General features: G+C 39.5%; 1 protein-coding gene across 7 annotated transcripts in view; it reads left to right on the forward strand.

The window, feature by feature from the left end:
• FOXP2 (forkhead box P2) overlaps nucleotides 1-17,113 on the forward strand; it is a 440,819-nt gene that overhangs the window by 50,925 nt on the left and 372,781 nt on the right. The window contains exon 2 of one of the 7 annotated variants that reach the window (XM_075081088.1): nucleotides 11,715-11,822. The exons of the other annotated variants lie outside the window; for them this stretch is intronic. The gene's annotated coding sequence lies outside the window, so the exon portion shown is untranslated. The remainder of the gene's footprint in view (nucleotides 1-11,714; nucleotides 11,823-17,113) is intronic. 7 annotated transcript variants of the gene reach the window in all.

The following is a 17,113-nucleotide window of genomic DNA, read 5'->3' on the forward strand; positions in this document are numbered from 1 at the left end:
GTTGAGCTGGTGTTTTGGTTTACAGTGGCCTTTGCACACACTAGAGACAAAGTAGCCTTGTTTCTCTCCTTTTTTTTTGGGATTTGCTTTAACACAGACTTAAAGTGAGCCTAACACTAAGCTACGTATGTATGTAAAACTGTATGTAAATCTGTTTGGTAAATCCAAGAGCAGTCATAATAATGGGACACACGGTGGCTCAATAACACGCTCTTTTTTTCCTTTTATTGTTCTCTGTTTCCTCCCCACCTCTCCTAAGTACATAAACAAGTAACTCACAAACCCCATGCTTACTTCCATTGTGTAAACTGGAAGGAAGTGATACACAAATTTAGATAGTTTACTGTGAGACAGATCGAGTAGCATTTTGACTGTAACCCTCAAATTGTCCCTTGATCTGCACAGAGCCTGTTAGGTAGTGTTGTGAGTTACTGATGTTTTATATGTAGGCTTTTGGCAAATAAAGGCTTTTGTTGGACATGTGACAGCTATTTCAATTAGAGGCTGCTGTGAAGGCACCTGGCTCCCTAGAGACCATCGTGTCTTAGCTAGGGACCATCATGAGGATGGGAAGAAGCGTGAGTCTGGGCTTGTTTGACCAGGGTTGCAGTAGGTGTTGGAGCTACTGGGTAGCCCATGCTTTGATGACATATACAGGACAGTAGACCCAGCATTTTCTGAGAAGCAAGTCTGAGCTAGGTCTTCAGAAGGAAAAAAGCTCCTGTGCTTGAGAAAGTGAAGAGGGAACCTATGAACGAACTAGAAATAGGCTCATTTCAGGTAATGAACTGGAGATGGTTAATCAGGTTTGGAGTAGAGTGGAGTTGAAGTTTCACAGACGGCTAATCTCTTCTTATGATATGCTGTTGCTAGTTTGGAGAGGGGCTTCCCCCTGGTCCCTTGCACTCAGCCTGCTGTCCCCTTCCCTTTTCTCACATACGTGGGCTTGTGGCCTCTCTTGGGCTGGATCTGGAGATCAGCAGACCCTTCTGTGGGTCAAATTCACTCAGCAAAAGAGCAGAAAAACCAGCCTGGCAAAAAGCCTGAGTATGATTCTGCTTTTCCAGTGAACTGAATTGGCTCACAGAGGGATCTGAGAGCTCTAAGGGTGGCATAAGGTAAGGAATGGAAGCCCATGCCTGGCATGGGAAGGCAGAGGGAGAAGAGGGGAGAGTATTCCCTTTGTGGTAGTAGTGAGCTGTTAAATCTGCTTGCCCCGTCTCAAGAAACAATCCTGTGAACATTGGTACATTGTTGTGAGTGGCCATTGTGTCTCTGAGGACAGTGTCCTTGTAAAACAGTGGGCAGAGTGACAGTTGCCCAACTGTGAAATCTCTTAATTGAAAAACTTAGTAATAACCAACAGAGTCTGAAGAAACCAGAGGCTGTGGCAGCTTGCGCAAAGCCAGTATGGCTTTCGTGCAGATGCAGGCTGGGATGCATCTGAAGAAAGGAGCTTCTGTGTAATTTCACTTAGGTAGCTGACTTGTATTTATTACAAGTCTTCATGCTTAAAGTATTTAGTGCACATATTTTTTTTTCCTGAGGGCCAACCACTTTATTAGTTCCTTCCAAACCATGTTTTTGCTGGCATGCACATCATAGCAGTCATCAGTGTTTCCGACTCAGCACTTCTCCCATTTCTTGGTGATACACCAAGATAACTGCAACACCTACCTTGTTACATGCCATATGATTGCACCCTGTCCCTTTTCTATAAGCTAAAGTCACATGCTCACGTTTGAGTTGGTGCTTCTTTTTCAGAAGTCTGTATGTGATGCACATGGTGTCTGAGCAGCTCTACTGATACGGTTGCTAAATTGTCAGAAGATTTGCTAAGTGTTTTATGCATTTCCTTACACATTATTCGTAAACTACCAAAAGAAAACTTTGTGCTTTCTACATTTAGGAGGGGTTTATTTCCAACTGATATAAACAAGTCACACACATGCACTTACTTTTTCTTTAAAAGTCAAGGTATTTTTCTAAAAGAGAACAGCAGGAGTTTTGTTTTTTTAAAGAGAATTAGGTTGATCAAAATGTTTACTTCTGGCACTGTGCTTTTTATAGTCTCTTTACTTTTTTGTTACAAAATAGCAAATTAAGTAGATTCTGAAATCAGTACAAGACTGCAGTTTTGATATGAGGAGATCAAATGGCTTCAAAGCTCACTGTCTCTCTTCATAGCAGTGATAGCATTGAATTGTTAAATTGTTATTTGAGAGTGTGGTTCCACTGAACAGTGTTGTGTTACAATAAAAATAAGATAAAATAGTAAATGGTCTTCAATTTGAGATCTTGTTTAAAATTGGTTTATTACTCTAAAATCAGACCCCCACATTGTAGGACCTTGGTAACAGCCTCTGTGTTTTTAAATAAGGCTGTTTATAGCAAAATCTTTGAAGATCTTTAAAGAGTTATTGACTTATTTCATTATATATATTTAATAATAGTAACACTACAGTAATTATTGTTATATGGATTGATTCTACCTTTGTCATCCATTATTAGAAAAGGACTCAAGGACTCTCCTCCGTGTGCAGGGCTTGCCCTGACAGGGTGGGCAAGACCACCTTCATGACATCGAATTTTGATTTACAGCACTTACTGGGGGGGAAAAAGGGTAAAAAAATAGAGCAATTGATGAAGTTAGGTGTGTATTTTCTTCTAGCATTTCCAAGTTGAGCAAAGTGTTGTGCAGTGCTTCTGTCTTTCTTGCACTGTGAAAACCGCTTGACTACCCTGCAGAGCTTAGTGTCACTGAATGATGCGGAGGGAGATGCCAAGGCTGGTTCTTCCCCCGAGGAGGCACTAGGATGTGATTTGTATTTCTGAAGATTGCTTGGGGCTAAATGATGTTTGGTGCACCCCGGTGAACAAACAGTGTTTATCTAGATAACTGCATCATTGCTCCTGTAAAGTCAAAATATTGTTTGGGAGTCACCTATGACAGTTAGTCCATTTATTCAGAGGGCGTGGAATAAAGGTGCATGTAAGTAGACATGGCCATTTATTTAAACGGATCTTTTGGTTTGTAGAGTTTGAATATAATTGAAAATTTTTGTATTATTTAGGCTGTTAATACCTTGACATCGTCTTCTTTGTTTTCATCTTGGTATCCAGTCCTTAACAGTATATATGCAGGATATAATTGTGCTCCTCTGTGAGGCTGGAGGATAGCAGAGAAATATATGCAAAAATAATTTTGTTGGTGATAATAAGAGCACTTCCATGTCCTGATATGCAGTGCAATATAAAGGAATATTCCTTGGATTCTCAAAAATGTGGAGATTTTTCTTTCACAGGTGTTCACTGTCCCAGTCACAAGAGTGGAAAGATCTGCTAGCTTGCAGATAGATGCTTATTATGCAAAGGAGGGAAAATTCTTGAACCACAAAGGAAACCTGTATTGTGAGGCATTATAGAGTATATTGGGATACTCCGTAGTGTTGTAGTGAGCTAAAAATATGCTTGGGAAACTGTTGTTTAATATCAAGGATGGGGTATTGCTTTTTAAACCTTCAATAGATACCAGAATTTCGGGGGGGCTATTAGAAAGGACCATACCCTCACTTTGAAGCTTCTTCCTAGTAGGTGCCACGCTGTTGTAAATTTAGCTGACCCTTAGGAGTATTGGTCTTTGAGAGCATATGAGAATAGGATTTATGGTTCTGAGTTAATAAAATATGCTGATGCCACTGTAAGCCCTATTTAGATAGACAGCAGTAATCTCTGTTGAGCAGTATGCAACCGTCTGTCTCTAAGTAGTGGAAACCTAATAGTTCACAGCAAGGTTGTACCACATCCAGAGATGAGAAAAATATGTCTTAAGTCAGAGGAGTTTTAGCTGCATGGTTTTATTTTCCTGTGTAATTGCGTTCTTTCTCCTGTGCTAATGATATACATTATGTCAAGTAAACAAGATACCCAAAGTGCATAAAGGAAAAGGTGCTTTTTAGAGTTCATAACATACCTTATTTTTGCTAGCTTATCACAAGCAGTAAGATCCTGAATTTACAAGATGAACCTGAAGTATGTGCAATTGGTGTTAAAGGTGGAGTATGCTGTGTGTTCCCCATTAAGTTAAACAATGAGGTATATTAAGAAGGCTAAGTTAATGTTTTGCCACATTGTGTTTTGTACAGTATAAAAATGCTGTTTCCAAGTTTTTATCTGCCATGGAAGGAATTGATAGAATTATATATTTGGGAAGATAACTTTGAATTTGTAATTTTTCTATTGTGTTTGAAATATTTGACATTTAAATATGTGGTTGTATTTACATATGTTGCATTTTCATTACAGCTAATCCTCTTGAAACTTGGTTGGCAGATGCCTTAAGCAGTTCTGTAAAATTGGGACAGATACAGTATTTTGCAACCTTGGAATCTAATTGCAAATAAAGAACATTTTATAATTGTATTTTTCTACTTTTTAAGATTCCCACTTCTAAAATCTAAAAGAGAATTGCTGTATGTAAACAAAAAGGAAATAGACTTTAGTAGGGAGATTAGTAACTGAAAATTCACTAATTGGCACCTTATTCTAATATAAAATATTAATAATCTAGATTTTATATGCTGCAAATATAAAGATTACCTCTGTATGCTACTTAATGTATTAAGTAAACAAGTCTGTGTGAAGAAACCATTCTATGTGCATTATAAGGCGTGCGTCTTTTTACAAAAGGTAACAGTTTTCAAAATTATGTCTGAATAATTGCTTTATAATTTGAAAGGAGAGTAGAATAAGGAATAATCTCTTTGACAAGCTTTTTTGTAGTCCACAAATACATATTTATCCATATGTCCGGGATATTGGTTTTTTTTTGTTGTTTGGGGTTTTTTTAAAACAAATATCATCAGATTTTTTCACCACCTTTTCTTAGATTTTGATTTCTTCAAAGGGTGAAAATTATAGCTAAACATAATCAAACATGTTTCGTTCTGTAAGTGAAATAGCTAACTTAACGAATACCTTTACATTCACAGAATTCAACATTATTAGTCACTGAATTTAAACAGTCCGAAATACTAGAAAAAAATCTGTGCAAATTAATCTATGCTTTAGGACATATTCATTGTAAAAATTGACCTACAATATGGAGTTGAAGATTTTTTCTATTAAGCTTGAATTTGAAATTTTTTTAAACTCATTTTGCATTACATTTAGAAGAGTATGCAACAATTCCTTCTCTCTTCCAAAGAATTGTTCTTGCAGTCTGCTCCCGCTTGTGATTCAACCTAGCAGTGGCTGGATTCATCTCTTTAACATCACTGATGCTCCTTGACTGGGACAGTACTCTCCCTGGCTTCTGGTACAGGGGAGAGCCACAGGCTCCGCTGGGAGCTCTGCATTAGGTAGCGATTACATGTCTAAAGTTAGGCAGGGGGAATCTGATTTTGGTATTGCATAATAGTGAGTAAAGGCGGCCCAAACCTAATTTCTTTGATCAGGTGTTTCCAATTTACTGTTTGGCTCTGGGTCCACTCCTTGTTAATTCTTTCTGTCTTTGCTTTTGCATCTTCTTTTAATGTAAATAGTTCCCCTGAGGTGCGTGTTTTCCCTGGCAAGACTGTGAACAGTCCTCCAGGTGGCTCACATGATAGCTTTTCAATACATATGTTCTTACAAACCTTTCACACCTTTTTTTCTGGTAGGTTGCTAGATTTGGAGGAAGTCACTATACTTACTTAAATGCTGAGACTGATGCTTCAGGAACAGTAGACACTAACCAGTATGATTTTTTTCCAGTCTTCTCTGTGCGCTCCCTACATGTGCCACCTCCTCTTGTGGCCATGCTGTGGGTGCCCACCTGTCAGGTGTGCCCAGGGCCACCAGGCACTTGGTGGCAGCACTTCACATTGAGGTGTCCGATGGCTGCATTGAGCCGGCTCTGTTGCTTCCTTACAAAGCTCCTCTCCCTTTCAGAAAGTAGAGAAATCAGTGGGAGTTTATGCCTGTGAGTTTATTTACTGGATTTTTCTGTACATGGGTTTCTCATGCGTTGGCAGTTTGTTTCGGCCACATTGAGGTCCTGAGTCTCCCACTCTTGGTGGTGTCCTGTTGGGGAGGATTCCCCCGACAGTCACGGTGGTGTTTTAACACTGGGCTTGATGGATGTGCTTGTTACTGCTTTTGTTAGCCAACCCCCGAGACACAATATCTGATCCCAAAATACCTCCTTTGTTTAACTACCGCCAAGATAAAGAGCAGTAGATTGCGGAGGGATAAAAGAGCCCTCAGCCCCTGCAGCAGCTGTGTTAAAGAGAGCCGAGAGGGCTTCAGGGAGATGGCAGGAGTCTGCTCTCGCCCCTAAGTGCCAACAAAGTGCATAAGGTTTATTTCCGCCTTTTTCCCATCTCTGTCACTCTTGGGCATCACCTCCGCAGTGTTGGGCAGGGAGCCGGCTTCCAGCTTTGTGCTGGGTAGGAGGGGGGTGACTTCCTACCCCAGCCCCTGACCTTCCCCTGGGCGGCTGGGTGGGACGGGCATCCCCGCCACGCCGAGGTGGCCCTGCCTGCCCCGGACACCGCATGGCGGGAGCGGAGGGCAGCAGATAACGAGCAGGCAATTAAATGGCTCAGTAAAAGAAGACACAGAGTTAATGCCGTATGCTGCTCATCTTCGATTTTCATAAACTCATACATAGGATCCAGTGAATCGGGAAGTAGGATGAAGGTTATCGCAATTTTGACGCAAACACTTAAATGGCTAATCTGTTTCTAAATGGTTATGTTTTTAACCTCAAGCCTCTTTACATGGCTGAGCTGCTTTTTTTTCTAACTTGACTTTGTTTTATAGGAGAAATATTTCTGATCAGATTGCTTAAGCTCTGAGCTGTCATGTAAATACGTTCTGTCAAGTATATAATACACATTTTAAAATTTGTCTAAATATTTATACTCTTGAGGGGATCAGTGTAGCTCTCAACAGACAGTTACAACCTAGTGAGTAAATAAACTGATTTCTTTATTTTCAAGTCTGCATTGTTTTTGCATGAAATTGTAACTGTTTGAAGGATCATTTGAATCTCACAAATTCTGCAAGGTAGTTTTATTATTCACTTGAGAAAAAAAGTACTTCCTGTCTTTCAGCAGTGCCTGCAATATATACGTACATATATATGTATAAATGCTTCTCTTTTTTCTAAAAACTAAAGAACAAAACATGACATGAAGGTATTTACGTATGCTGCCACATTTATAATTACCATTAGAAACCTCGTGAAGCACATTTTCTTTTATTTTAAGTTTGCTTCTAGTATATGCTCCATGGATTATTTTTTTCTTATTTTAGTAATTTTCCTGCCTGTATTACAGTGATAAAATCTGTACTGTTCTGAATATTTTTTTAAATTATAAAAAGTTCAGTGAAATTCCAGACTTGCATGAGAAGGAAGGTTATTAAAGCTAAAGTTTAGAATGTACTTAGTTTGTAATCAATGAGAGTTACAATAGCTGTGATTGATATCGGGCATAAGATTGCTGTAATGTTAAACACCTCAGAAGCTGTTCACCGATAAAAAAAGGTCTCCCAGTTTAAACTGGTGGAAGTGTGTTTTGGATGCTTGTCTATATAAGTAATAAAAAATTTTATTATCCTTTCTTTGTACAATAATAAAGTATATCCAGAGAAAGTAAATCTGTGATTTTAACATCTTTTGACAAGCACATTAGACTGTAGAAAGAGCATCCAAGTTGGGGCTCGGGGCATATGGTGCTACCTTCTGCTAGCATAGCTCCAGAACAAGTCACTCTGTTCACCAAGGGGTCATGGTCAGACTCTCAGGTTCCTTCCTCTGGTCCGGGGGAAAAACCACAGTTCCTTCTCATATGGAAAAATCAGAACATAAACTGCCCACCTCCCTTCCCTGCGATACCTTCATTGTGCAGAGAACACAGAGATGCTCTGAAATGTTTTGCTATCCAATCAGGTTTTTTTGATAAAGCATACAAGAAAGGCTTCAGAGATGTTAAGCTAAACAAAAATCGTGTTGGTTAATAATCCACAAGCTAAACAATGCTGTAGCACTAGAAATCCTCAAATTAGTCTATGTGAATATTTGTGGTTTTTTTTTTATTCTGGAAAGAGATACAGTGCTATATTAAAAGAGAAGAGGTTTATATCATGATGTGAAATACTTTGGGCATTTCAAACTTAAATATGTTCAGAATGTTATTTAAATGGTTGTTTCTTGAATAAGTAGCAACTCCCTTAGAATTCCCTTACACACCTTCCTAGACTGTCTTATTTTATTTAGATTTAAAGACTGGTATTTATAATAGATAATCCAAGTGTTATGTGTCTTGGGAATTCAGCATATGGATGGGTATATGGAAGGCATTAGTTATATGAGGTTTGTTGACCAGCTTTTAATTCAGATTGTCATTTTTAACACACGGCGGTGCAGATGGTAAAGTTTTGACTGTCCGTCAGAGCCCCAATGCCTTAGGGACAGCTGTTGCTGATAAATCTTTTTTACATGCTTTAGGTCAAGACTAGTCAAACCTGTTACAGCACCTGCTTCTACATATGCAAATCTGTTGTTTTGATATTTCATTAAACTGGGAAAGGTAGTGGTCTCTCGTGGCTGTAAGTAAGCCTGGAATGTAGCCTGTACAAAATGAAATCTAGCAAAAAGACAACTGTGGTTTCTGCGCTGTAGCCATGGGATGCTGCTTCTGTTTGGGGGCTTTGTTTCTGGAAGACTGCCTGTAATTTGGAAGGAGGGTAGAAAGACAAGTATATGTTTGGAGGCGAGAAGAAAAGGGAAGGTGTTTGCTGTCATTGACTGTAGGGTAGTTGTGAAGTTTGACATGCCCAGAAGCTAGCGGGTGCCATGTGGGGCTCCCCTACACTGCATACCTCCGTTTTCATCATCTGGTAAGCCTGCAGCATGATTTCCGGGCACTGGAGCATGCAACATGTCTACTTCGGTTTGGAGCTGATTGATCCACGGTACGGAACATGCTTGTGGGATCTTCCCTTGCTATAGAAGAACATAAATGATTGAAATGCTTTCTTAAGAAAGAAAAGTATCATTTGTTTATCTACTTTGGTGCCTAGCAAAAGAAATTCCTGTCAAATGGCAGCACGCTGGAAGAGCTGATGGTTTGCTGCACAAGGTGACGCGTGGGTTGTGGAAACTTCTAAGCTGTTTATATTTGTTTAATCTATCAGATATATATAGAGTTTAAATCATGGGGAAGAAACTTCTTCATTTATTGCACTTTGCAAGTAAGGTTGTGGCATGTAATAGAAATGGCGCTTAAGGATTGGGTTTTTTTTGAGCAAACTGACAGAAGATTTTATCCTGCACTGCCATAGATTGCTGTGGGGGAAAAAGGGAAATAGTAAAATTGATGAACAAATGTTGCATGCTGTCATTTTAGATTATCTTGTTTCACCATGAAGTTGTTGCTAATTTTTTAAAGATAGTCTAAAATTCCACTGTTGCAGAAAATACCATAGTAGCGCTGTTGACTGTGTTAATTATTTCATTCCAAGGCTAGTTTGTCGACAGTATCTGAATCAAGCCACCAGTAAAACGCTTTTTGAACATTTTGTGGAGAAAAAAGAAAACCGCCCTGACCTTTCGACCTTGTCAGCTGAGTTTTCCCATTCTGACACTAGGCATTATTTTTGCAAAGGTTGGAAGTTTAACTCTTCAAGGAACTAGATATCATTTTTATTGGGATATTAATTCTGGTAGGTGCTAATCTCATCAAGATTTGCAGACATTTTCCTTCATAGGCCATTCTGATTTGTAGCTTTTTCTTTTCACAGCAGTATTAAATACCAAACCTCCTCTGATATGGAAGTTCATTAGAGATATGTCTTTGATGGCAGCCCTTTCAGGGCTTCAGTTTCAAATACCTTGATGTAAAGCTTAAGAAGCCATTGTGTTGTAAGCCCTCCTTGATGTGTCTTATTTAGATCTGCATAGTAAATCAAGGAAAGTAAATAACAAGGCAGCAGATGGAAGCATGGAGATAAGGCCAGTGAACAATTGTATTTGTATTTTGTTATGATGTTGACAGGAGCTAAAATTCACTAATCTAGTTCAACTGATCTGCATTTCAAAGAAATCTCATTTAGCAGCAACTTGAAGGTTTGGAGGATAAAGTTCTTTTATTGCAGCTTTTATTGCATTCTTTGCTAATTTATCTGGTCAAGATTTAGCCTTGCTTACTTAAAGCAGCAAGCATGTTACAAGGAGTCTTAAATACTACGAAAGCATTAATGTCTAGACTATGAACTGAAGGTAATTACATATCCAGCAGTGAATAGGCTACGTTTAGGAAATACTGTTGTCCAAACGGAATTGCAAGAGAAATGCAGATCAGGTATTTTCCCCGTTTTCTCTAAGTGTTTCTTTTTTAAATATTTTTTTTTATTGTGGGGAAAATGAATACATAGGCAAATCTAAAATCATTAAATATAAAAAATAGAATTTCTTGAATTGTGAATTCAGTCATACCATATTTGTGGCTCTGTTTACAAACTGATAGCTCGTGTTAAGGTTTCATTTAATGATTACCCTCCTGTTTGTATTCAACAAAACTGTTAAAAGGTGGACAATAGCTTAGTAGAATGACGGACTACAATTGTTTTTACGTGCACTCTAAATGGTGCGGACAGCGTGTATGTGAGTTTTGTGCTTTGTATTAGCTAAAGCACAGGCACGCTGTCTGGCAAAAATGTGACAAATACATTTTACAAATCAAATATGATCAAAATGAAAAGTGAATAAAAGTAGAATTTAGTGTCTCCTTTTGGAATTTTAAAAAAGTTATTTAATCTTAAGGCCAAAACCCAGCCTGTACTTCGATTTAGTTTTGACTTTGTAATATGAATGCTAACAATGGGCTATTTAGAGAATCAGTCACAAGCATGTGCATACCTACATACAGATACAACAATAGTATGGCAAGGCGTGCTAGACTGGTGTACATCCACTCTAATAATGGGCCCCAGTTCTCTAAGACATGTAAATCAAACCCAGCAGCTGCTGCATTTTAATGCTGCAGTCCTTGCTGCCCTTCTGCAGCCTGTCCTTGTTCCTGGGTTGCTGTCATAGAGCCCACTCCTGTGCCCGGAGGACTGTGCTTCCATCTCATTTGCAGTGTGGGTCTTCGTACTACCTTTTTGTAGGCTGGAGAGGAGTGGAGGGGGAGGCAGCTTGGGGTGACGGCACTTGGTAGGCTGCAGCTGTATCTGGTAGCTTTTGGCTGCTGGAGTCCATAGGAAAATAAGATTGAGGGATGGTAAATGCTTCTTTAGTAGTAGTGCTGGCTTAAGCAGCTTTTGATTCCTCCTCCCCATTACTACAGCTCTGAAGATGCTCATACAGTTGTTTGTGCATCTGCAAGGTGGACGCTATAAGGTTGAAATCAGCTTTTATTTTGCCAGGTTACTTCTAATCTAGACTGGTTCCTGAGCACGGCTGACCATGTAGCTCCGTGCCCAGTTACCTTGGCATGGCTCAGTGGGCAGTGCTGGGAAGGTGGAGGTGGTGCTGTAGCTGCCTCCACTGCTGGAAGAAGTGTTCATCAGAATATGTCCCAAGATGCATGGGGTGAGCGTCCTCATTAGTGCAAGCCAGCATGACTGTGTGGTCCCACCTTTATGCAGGCCACTTCTCCCCACTCCTCTCTTGCCCTGGCCGGGATGCCCCTGTTTTGGTCAAAAGTTGATGATTTGTTTTGCAGGACTGTTTTAAAATAATTGAACTCCCTGATCTGTCTCATCTTGCCATTGCACAAATGTCCAAGCTAGCACAAGGAGGGAGTGGGAGTCTGCTGGAGCTGAAGAGGAAGGTAAGGGAAGTTAGGACTGCTTCAGCCCCAGTTTAGAGTGGCCTAAGTCATTGTGCAGCTGCATCCTCTGGAAATCTTGCCTTTATGCCCTAGAAGCGCTGTATGCTGTGCCAGTGTAAAATGAAGTAGACAATACAAATAGCAATTATTCAAAAAGGTGACTTGCACTGCTTTGTGAAATAAATATTTACCAGCCAATATAATGACAATAAAATAAATCAAACTCTCCTAGAAAACTCCACAGCATATCTGAACATTTAATTATATCCCAATCTGCCAAAGTTCAGAAGGCAAATTTTGGATTAGAAGATGTCCCGGGGATGTGACCCTGCTTACAGCACCCTGGAGCAAACAGGTAGGTCCACAAGAGCAAGTCCCTTCAGACACAGTGGTGTTCACATTTTTAGATCAGGTCTCCCCTCTTTTGTGTAACAATTTAAATCATCCCCTCAAATAAGCAGTACGGTCCTATTGTCTGGCCTGCACCAGTCTCCAGAGTTTATCAGTCCTAGTCTGTTTTTTCAAATCTTATGCCCTTGTACTGTTGGCTTCAGCACTGCTGACCCTCTCTCCATCCAGTCTAAGCCTTTCCTGTGTCCTGGCACTGCCTAAGGTGACAAGGAGGCGTCCCGGCTGTCATGGACTGCTCGCTTCTTGTGCTCCTGTCCCTGCTGGCTCCATGCACGTGTTGCGTTCCCCACAGGGCTGCAGGAGGGGAGAGTGTTTTCAGCAAAAGGCAGAGTGAGAGGTGAAGGAAAGAGGAGAAAGGGAAAGGGAGGGGGAAAAAAATTGAATGAAGTTTTATGGAGTTGCTTGCATCTCTCCCTCTACAGAAACCGTTTGCACCCATCACAGTCTAGGAGTGCTGGAGCACTGTAACAGTGCTGTATGTTAGTGAGTGATCTCTCAGGTGATCGGGATCAAAACCATTTAGAAATGAGGTGCATTAAAAAATAAAACTTGAATTCCACCTATTTTCTTGTCAGTTCTATTGCTCTTTGCAGAGCCCTGGCTGGCTGAATTGTGTGTTATGGTGCATGTCTGGAATCACACTGCCCTGGTCAGCATTCGTCTCTTCAGATCCCGCTGCGTGTCCTTGTGACGAATGGCAGCCTAATGTTGAGAAGAGAAGGGCAGTTAGAGCTGGAAGGAATATCGGAGAAAGTAGGTGGCACTCGACCCACTGGTGATTGCTAGGGAAAAATATTCCCAGACGTAGTTGCCACAAGAACTACTAGGCAAGATTACCCCTATCTATTTAACCTCCCTAAGCTTGGGTGTTAGTTTAACAACACTTTCAAACTATTCCATCCAAATACCCCAAATCCAGCATTCTCCCTCTGTTGGCAGATTGCCTGATACAGCTAGTTAGCCTGTGTTTTCTGTCGTCTATCTTGTATATAGCATTTACTTTGAGATGGTAGACAGCTAGCCGTGCAAGGAATTATTTAGGCACAGGTCTTACCTTTGTTTTCGTGCCAGTCCATCCTGTTATAGTTCAGTTTAAGACTGTACTTCTGGTCAACATAGTTTTAGGTAGAACTTAAATAAATCTGCAAGAGAAACATCAGGAATATTTCTCTAGCTCTTAATGTCAATCCAAATCCAGAAGATGAAGAGTTCAGTATATAACTGATGAGAGGACTAGATTTTAAAATATTTCAAATTTTAGTGGGTGTTTTCAGATCCTGCAGGAGATTTATATAAATGTAAAGGGAAGATTATCAGTTATCTTAATGGCACTGATGCATGGGCTCTAGTAGTAGGAAGACCCTTTTATCTATACATAGATCATTTGTTCTGCCTTTGTCTTTTTGTTATGTGAAAGAATGGAGGTAGTGCCAACTCTGATGTTTGCTGAAATATTGGGGTTTGATCACAGCATAATAATATTCCCAAAATTGCAGACAAACCAAATGGCTTTGTTCAGTTTAATAGCACAACATTTAGGGAATTTTCTAGTAATATTCCTTCACTTCTTCTATTATTTATATCGTGATTGATCTCTTGTTTACTCATTATGTTGTTTCCAGATTAGGACCATGATACCAGAGATCAGCAGGAAGGGGCCTTTGCACAGATATATTTTTGTCTTTTGTTGCTGTATTTTAAGACGTCTTTCTTAACAGACGTCCCAGCGTTTACTTAGCAAAGTAGTGATTGTTTTTGTGAGTTTATGTTTTTGTGAGATAAGATTTCTTGGTAAAGGCTTTTAGATAAACACTGTGCTAAAGACACATGATTGTAATACTGCATTAGGCTGACTGTACAGTTGCATACTAGCATAAACATTCTTCAATCTTAAACCAAAACTCCAGTCCAGTCCTTGATTGTTTATATGCTATGATTCAGCCCAAATCTTGCACTAGCCTTTTACTTAGCTTCACCCAATAGGCTATAGATATTGAAAGTAAAATTAAAAGGATGCTTATGGACAAAAATGGAATTTTATAGCATATTTAGTCAGGGACTTGAGCTGTTGGATTTTTTGTAAATAAGGTATATAAACCCAAAACAATGGAGCAACTTGCTTGTATCGTCCTCAAATACTTGCTTTCTAACGTGTTTTTCTGTAACGTAATCTAAAAATACGTGGCAGTCGTGGGATAAAGTATTTTATCAATGCTTATTTGGGATCAGTTGTAATGCAGCTGTGGCTTTATGAAATGCACAAAAAGTCCTATAATAGTAATGCTAATAAGATCACACTACCTTGTATAGCTTTTACTTTGTGTCTTAGGTGACTTATGGAAATGGTGTGAGCTTGCACACAAGCGTAGCTTTTAATATCCCAAATCAATATATGTGTACTCTGGAATATGTTTGTGTCTTTAATCCTATAGGTTACTTGTATCACTGTGCTGTTTCAAAAATGAAAAATACAAGCTAAGAAGTTCTTCATGTAAAAATTTCTTTGTATATCTTTGGTGTAAGTGGATTTCCATCAGGGGCATAATTGAATTAGGCGATATATGGAATAAATTTTTAAAGCAAGCGTGAGTGGTCTTTTAACCTTCAGATAGGATTATAGAACAAGTGGTTGAAAAGAAAGCATTCTTAGCTTACACACTTTTTTGGGTAACTGTTGAATCCCAGCACTTGCAACTGTGGTAATTGCATATCAACTTTTCCCTCTTTACATGCACTTGTGTGAGAGAGCCAAGAGCATACTCACGGGAAGATTTTGTAAACTTTTTAATTGTAACTTGAAGCCACGTATGGGAAAGAGTGAGAATCACAGCTTTTATTTGGCAACCAGTAGGTAGCCGTCTCCTAATACCTGTTCTTGTGGTTTTTCTTTCCCAATGTTGAAGTAGTGGCGATGATAATTCTGAAGTGTTGTTATTGCTACAGTCAAATTGCTTTTAAAGGGTTTGTCCTGCAATAGTATTTTACCTGCTGTAGTATACCTGGAGTGTTCTTCTCTGAATTTTGCAATTTTGTGAGAATTTTGTCTTTGCTCATATATAAATTCTAAGACATTCGGTTCTTGTTTGCCACAGCTTGCTCTTATTTATAGTTAGTATTACAGCGACGTGCAGGATATCAAACAGAACTTGCATTGCTTTTGAGCTGGCTGGGTTATATTCCTACCCTTAAGATTTTACATTCTAAACAGAGAAGTTGGACGAATGGTAGAAGGGAGGGGTGGCCTAAAATGTTGCTATAGGCCAGTAGTACATGGGTCTTTGATCATTAGCATGCTGTACAGTGAATTTTCTTTCATCCTCAGTGTAGCCATTTGAGCTGTAGAAGCAAACAGAACAGCAAACAGTGTAGCAGCCTCTTTTGCAGAGTGTAGAAGCTATGAGGGGGAATAGAGAGAACAGTAAACATACTTTGATCCAATATATCAAGCTGACCAAAAAAAGGATCAGTAATTCAAATTCCTCACTGTAGGGTCTAAAAATAATGTTAATAAAGAGTTCTGTGCATAGATACAGTGGAAACTTTCTGGTTTTGGGGTGAAACGTTAGGGTATTAATGCATGCATTTTGCAAAAGGGACTTTGGTTGCATACTGATTTCTGAACAAAGTTATTTTTGTCCTGTTATGTTTTTTTGTGCTAGTACAGGCTGCTTCTTCATATAATGTGCCAATGCATAAGTCTCCATATAGGGATACTCAGTTCACAGACACAAAGATCTGTATCTAGCAAGAGAGCAGAAGGGACTGGTTATATTCCTTTGGTACACCTGATAGGTATGGATGGAATTAATTAACATAGTTTTTGCTCAAAAGTGACATGCAAGTCCATGACAGCAAAAAGTGTTTGTTCCTGATGACAGTCGTTCACTTTCTGCTGGTTCAGAAGGCTTCCCTGAAGGAATTTTAATTGATCTGCACTTACCCAAAATAAATCAGAAACACTGCTGTATCCTAGAGATTAAAGCAAAAGAGGAGATATTGGAATACAGAGTATATGATTTTTAAGGTTTGCTTTGAGATGAAACTTGGGACATGGAGATGCTGACCTGCATTTAGATAAGTGTTGAACTGAGTGGGAATACATGGATGAAGGTACACATGAGACCAGCAAACAACTTGAGAAGCAGAACCTTGCTTTGTAGCCCTCTACCTTGGCTGCTTTGGGACTGTGGACCGGGGAGAGGAAGGCTACTGCTGCTTTACAGTAAGACTTTTTTTTTCCTGTGGTGATGCTGTTTTGGCAAAGTCAATCAAATTTATTAAGCTTGTAGTAAAGTACAGACAACCATGGGAATTCAGTTTGCAGTTCAGAAGGATCTAGCCTGTACTTCAAATGCAAGTAAGACTAGACTCCCTGTGTACCTAATGCAGTAATTCTGGTTCTTGTGTGGTGAATATGTCAGTGTAAAATGGATATAAGAATTGTTGAAGTAACACTAGCATAAATGAATATACAAGGAGAGAGGACCGGTCATCTTGGTTCAGACCAATGGTTCACCTAGGTCATCCTGTGTCTCCAGTGAGGGCTGTCTTCCAAGGGTACCTCAACTCTCCCTTTTGGCTCATGAAAACTCCTTGCATCAACAGCATCCTTGGGAAGAAATCCACTGTTCTGTTACCCATTTTGTGGAGAAGAAACTCCTGCTTTTTCTTTTGAACTTGAGTTTTACTAAGCAGCCCTGAGTTCAAAGAATAGGGAACAGATGATGTTTGTGCAACCTCTCCATCTTCAGGCTTTTGTAGTCTTCTCTCATGCCTTCCCTTAAGTTGTCTCTTTTCCGGTCTGGATAGTTGTGGCATTCAGAATTGTTCCTCATATGGAAACCATTCTAAGCCTTTGATCATGTACATTTTCTTCTCTG

Source organism: Phalacrocorax aristotelis, chromosome 1, assembly GCF_949628215.1.
Source record: "Phalacrocorax aristotelis chromosome 1, bGulAri2.1, whole genome shotgun sequence".
NCBI classification, from domain to species: domain Eukaryota; kingdom Metazoa; phylum Chordata; class Aves; order Suliformes; family Phalacrocoracidae; genus Phalacrocorax; species Phalacrocorax aristotelis.